Here is a 6,300-nt window from a genome sequence, read left to right as displayed (position 1 = left end):
AAATAAATGAGAAAATGAAACATTGCAATGAAAGTAAAGACTGTAAAATATAAATAAAATAATTACTTTACAAAAAGAGGACATCTGCGTTTTCATCATCACCGAGCATCTGTTTTGAAATTACATTGTTCTCATGAGACTGCTTCCAGTAACTGCCTTGTGAAGAAATTGATTATCGTTTTAATTTAGACCCATTTTAATACAGTTATTTCCAGTCTTTAGATTAGCTGAGCGGTATTATACAGTCCCAGCAGCACTAGGACTTTTCACTGTTTTTATCCCTCAACTTGTCTTTTCTTCAGGGTGGAAGCCAAGTGAGGGACAGGTTTTTGAAAGTCAGAGCATCTCTGTTTGCTCTTGGTTCGTGATCGCTCACGGTTTCTTGCTAGTTGTAAGCCGAAGCTGAGACACTTTAGAGCACAGATGGGAAAGTCTCTGCCACTCCACTCATACGCCATTCTAGACTGGTTTTCGGTATGTGCACTGGTTGATGCTCTTTGGCTCATAAAGAATGAGATGGTCCTCACTGCAGAACATGAAATCCACAGGGAGGAGTCGGATCCAGATCCGACGACTCCCACCTTACATATACCTAAACCTACCCAGCTCCACCCCCTGATCCCTAAACCCACCCCTAAACCTACACAGCTCCACCCCCTGATTCCTAAACCAACCCCTAAACCTACCCAGCTCCACCTCTGATCCCTAAATCTACCCAACTCAACCCCCTGATCCCTAAACCTACCCAGCTCCACCTCTGATCCCTAAACCTACCCAACTCGACCCCCTGATCCCTAAACCTACCCAGCTCCACCCCCTGATCCCTAAACCCACCCTTAAACCTACCCAGCTCCACCCCCTGATCCCTAAACCCACCCCTAAACCTACCTAGCTCCACCCCCTGATCCCTAAACCTACCCAACTCGACCCCCTGATCCCTAAACCGACCCCGAAACCTACCCAGCTCCATCCTCTGATCCCTTAACCTACCAAACTCCACCCCCTGATCCCTAAACCTACCCAGCTCCACCCTTTGATTCCTAAACCTACCTTGCTCCACACCCTGATCCCTAAACCCACCCCTAAACCTACCCAACTACATCCCCTGATCCCTAAACCTACCCAACTCCACCCCCTGAACCCTAAACGGACCCCTAAACCTACCCAACTCCACCCCCTGATCCCTAAACCCACCCCTAAATCTACCCAACTCCACCCCCTGATCCCTAAACGGACCCCTAAACCTACCCAGCTCCACCCCCTGATTCCTAAACCCACCTCTAAACCTACCCAGCTATCTACCTAACTCCACCCCCTGATCCCTTAACCCACCCCCAAACCTACCCAACTCCACCCCCTGATCCCTAAACCCTCCCCAAAACCTACCCAACTCTACCCCTCAGATCTGGATCTGACTCCACCCCTGGATCTCGTGTACTGCAATGAGGTGCTACTGTAAAGAATGTCAAGTTGTTGGTTTAATGATTAATGAAATAATTTCTGATCATGTGTCTTAATTAACAAAAAGCTTGAAGTCAATGCTCTGTATTACTGAATGCATACTCTACTATTCAAAAGTTTGGAGCCAGTAAGTTTTTTTTTTTAAAGGAAATTGATACTTTTAATAAACAAAGGTGAGCATAATTCAGTCCAATACACACCTCATTTTCATTTTGAATAGTAAATAGGATGTTTTATTTAAAGGGATAGTTCACTTTGAAATTAATTTTTGATATGTTTTAGCTTACCTCAAGGGCATCCAAGATGTAGGTGCCTTTGTTTCCACAGTATTTTCAATTTTGATAGTTTTAGATCAAAAGTACACATTGATGGCCTAAGACACAAAACGAGTGGTTTGTGTGAGAAAATGAACAGTATTTATATTGTTTTTACCTCATGTAACCACAGCCACGTCTAAGTGATCTGAGGGCGCGGACAATTTCGATATATCAACAGACAACGTTGAATTTTTTTTTCCGCAACCACATGAGAGATCATTTCTGGCGCTTTCCAGCGCTTGCACAGACCGAAGCGCCCGCAGCTTCAGATCACTTGGATGTGGCTGTGGTTACAAGAGGTAAAAACGATATAAATGCTGTTCGTTTTCTCACACAAACCGCTCGTTTCGTGTCAATGTGTACTTGCGTTTAATCAATCAATGTGTACTTACATGTACGAGTCATTAAATCATGTTTAATTTGGATTTCTCTGTGCATGCTCTTTGAGGTGGACCCTATATACCTTCATTATATGACTGACAGACAAGAATCGTTTGACCTAAAAATATCAAAATTGAAAATCCTGAGGAAACAAAGACACCTACATCTTGGATGCCCTTGAGGTAAGCTAAAACATACCAAAAACAATTTCAAAGAGAACTATCCCTTTAAGACCAAACTAACGTTATGTGAAATGCTTTATTAAAAATGTTTCCTGTCTGTCTTTGAAATAAATGCTTGGTATTTTGGGTAAAACTTCAGTTTAGGGTCCAATTCCCACATTAACTACAACTTTCACCTCAATAAACTCACACCTGGTATTAAGATACGTTTTGTTTGATCTGATCACAAGTGGTCAATGCTAAATAGAGGTGTAGTCTATAACGTTTTCAGCTTGTCCAGTTTCAACCACTTCCAGAGGTAGTCGAAAATGCATTCAAACGGATTGCTTTTGTAAGCGCTCATGTGGTCAAATGCGTTTCAACAGCCACAAAATGTGGTCGAATGCGTTTGAACCCCACTCTCCGCCTACTGTGTAAACATTTTGGGAAGCACGATAGCCAGATTGGGTTTAAACTTTATCATCTGAAGACCCAAGTTTGGTCTGAAGTCTTGTAAACGGGAATGTGTCTTCCTAGTCTGCTTGTGATTTGATCGACCAAAATGCATCTTAAAGGGATAGTTCACTTTGAAATGAATTTTTTATATGTTTTATCTTACCTCAAGGTCATCCAAGATGTAGGTGTCTTTGTTTCCACAGTATTTTCAATTTTGACATTTTTTGGTCAAACCGTTCTTGTCTATCAGTCATATATTGGAGGTGTATGGGGTCCACCCATGGGTCCTCCTCAAAGAGCATGCCCAGAGAAGTCCAAATTAAACATGATTTAATGACTCGTAAATGTAAGTACACATTGATGGTCTAAGACACGAAACGAGCGGTTTGTGTGAGAAAACGAACAGTATTTATATCGTTTTTACCTCTTGTAACCACAGCCACATCCAAGTGATCTGAAGGCATGGGCGCTTCGGTCTGCGCAAGTGCCAGAAAGCACCGGAAGTGATCTCTTGCGCGGTTGCGAAAAAAAACCCAACGTTGTCTGTTGATATATCGAAATCGTCTTCCATTGCAATTTCCTGTATATCTAAATATGTTCAGATCTTCACAGTGAAGGGTAACACTTCTGAAATCTGTGTGTAAACAATGAGTGACGTATACTTGTGATTACAAGAGGTAAAAACGATATAAATACTGTTCGTTTTCTCACACAAACTGCTCGTTTCGTGTCTTAGGCCATCAATGTGTACTTACATTTAAGAGTCATTAAATCATGTTTAATTTGGACTTCTCTGTGCATGCTTTTTGAGGGGGCTCCCATATACCGCCATTATATGACTGACAGACAAGAACGGTTTGACCTAAAAATATCAAAATTTAAAATACTGTGGAAACAAAGACACCTACATCTTGGATGGCCTTGAGGTAAGATAATGAGGTTAATCAAAAATTAATTTCAAAGTGAACTATCCCTTTAATACCAGGTGTGAAAAGGGCCCTAGTTACTGTTTATTATTATTTAGTAAGGCAGTTGTTAAGTTTAGATATTGGATTGGATTAAGGGGTGAAGAATATGCTCAAGTAGAATAAGGCATTAATATGTGCATTACAATTACTAATAAACAGCCAATATCCTTACTAATAAGCAACTAGATAATAGTGAGCATGGGACCCTAAATTGAAGTGTGACTAGTTTGTTATATAAAGCAATTTGTACATTTTTAAGAGTGCCTTAAGTAGAAGCGCTTTTGTGTGCCAGTATGCGTAGATATTATTCATTGTGTAAAAGACATATTGACATCATATTGACCGAACCTCCAAACTCTTCATGCTCTGGTGTTTAACCACTCTAACAAAACGCCATCCTTGAACTTGTCCCACACCTGAACCTGTTTTCCACATTTTTCCTCTTCACGCATGTGTGAGCGTGCGAGTCCGTGTTTTTGTGTGATTATTTTTGTGTGCGTCTCTGTGACTCATTTGGTTTGGGCCAGCGGCTTCAGGACCGTTTGAGTCATCTGGCTGTGTGAGAGCAGAGCACGTATGTGTGTGCGAAGCTACGAGCACTTCTGGCAGGTTCACTACCATGAAGCTCCCACAGTGACAAGACTGACCCAACCATTGCCTCCAGCAACACAGGGAGTCATTGTCATGCCCCAAATACAAACATTCACTCTCACGTCACTGCGGATCGCAATGCTCCTACCCCAATGTCCTAAAGTGTGCTGCCTTTAGACTGCGGTTATGATACCTAAGAGCAACGCTGTCTCCTCCAGAATGCCTCCTGAATCCATCTTGCCATTTCCACTATGTGTGATAACCAATGCCAGCTTTGTATGCAACATGGCGACTGTTATACTAGTGTGAGAGGTAACACATTTCACTTTTGGCCAAGTGACATAAAGGAACTCTTTCTGATTAAATCTCAATCAACATTCATGTAACTGAATCACTCAGGAGTAAAAATTCCTCAGTAACATACGGGCAGTTGACAAATAATATAGATATTATTTATAATGTATATTAAAGCAGGGATGGGGAACATCCAACCTTAATCAAACACACCTGAACAAGCTAATCAATGTCTTCAGGGTCACTTTGGTCAAGTGTGGTGTGACAGGATTTCTTAAAGTACAAATACATTTTTGTCCGATGAATAATTTGATGGTTTAGTGAATAATTGTATTATTGTTGAATGTTTTATTATATAATTATTGTGCATTGTCTTCTTTTTAATAATAATTCAAAAGTTATATTTCAACCCTAAATAAAGTATAGCTACAATTTTTGATGTAATGTAATTATTTTGAGACACTTACCCCCGATTATCATGTTTGTTTGTTTATTATTATTTTTTTTATCCCCATTCTTCCCAATAGTTATGATGTTTATTAAAGGGATAGTTCACTTTGAAATTAATTTTTGATATGTTTTAGTTTACCTCAATGGCATCCAAGATGTAGGTTTCTTTGTTTCCACAGTATTTTCAATTTTGATATTTTTAGGTCAAACCGATCTTGTCTGTCAGTCATATAATGGAGGTCTATGGGGTCCACCTAAAAGAGCATGCACAGAGAAGTCCAAATTAAACATGATTTAATGACTCGTAAATGTAAGTACACATTGATGGCCTAAGACACGAAACAAGCGGTTTGTGTGAGAAAATGAACAGTATTTACATCGTTTTCACCTTATGTGGTTACAAGAGGTAAAAACGATGACACTCATTTCGTGTCTTAGGCCATCAATGTGTATTTACATTTATGAGTCATTAAATCATGTTTAATTTGGACTTCTCTCTGCATGATCTTTAAGGTGGACCCCATAGACCTCCATTATATGACTGACGGACAAGAACGGTTTGACCTAAAAACATAAAAATTGAAAATACTGTGGAAACAAAGAAACCTACATCTTGGATGCCCTTGAGGTAAGATAAAACATATTAAAAATTAATTTCAACGTGAACTATCCCTTTAATCTAAAGGGGTGATTTATTTTTACCAGTTCTCAATTAATGTAAATTACAGTAAAATGTCCATATTCAATTACCTTAATTCAATCATTTATGACATACTATATTTATTTTTATTTTCTTTTTCGTTTAAAGCATTACAGAACAGGACAAATGTAAATACATGCAACTTTTGTCATCATAATGCCAATATAAATGGTCCTTGAATAAAAGGAAAATATGTACTACAATTTCTTTCGTTTTTTGGACTCAAAATGGACCCGGACATGTTATTGATTTCTTGGGATTCACCTTATATTAAAATAAAAGAAGAAAACATCAAGAATCATTCCATGGGATGCTGCGGTTACCACGGAAACCAATGGCACAACCCTTTTTTTTTTTTTTTACATTTCTGTCACTCAAATGGAAGAGCTAAACTCTATAGTTGAACTATGTCATTCTTTTCTTCATTTCTCGGAAATAAATAAGTTAAAATCCAGCCCGTATTAAGAATTTCCATCAAAATCGCGCGCTAGAATCTCACGAGCACGTGCCATTATGCGAAC

This window comes from Pimephales promelas, chromosome 18, assembly GCF_988280905.1.
Source record: "Pimephales promelas chromosome 18, fPimPro1.hap1.1, whole genome shotgun sequence".
Classification (NCBI taxonomy): domain Eukaryota; kingdom Metazoa; phylum Chordata; class Actinopteri; order Cypriniformes; family Leuciscidae; genus Pimephales; species Pimephales promelas.
This window is presented reverse-complemented; position numbering follows the sequence as displayed.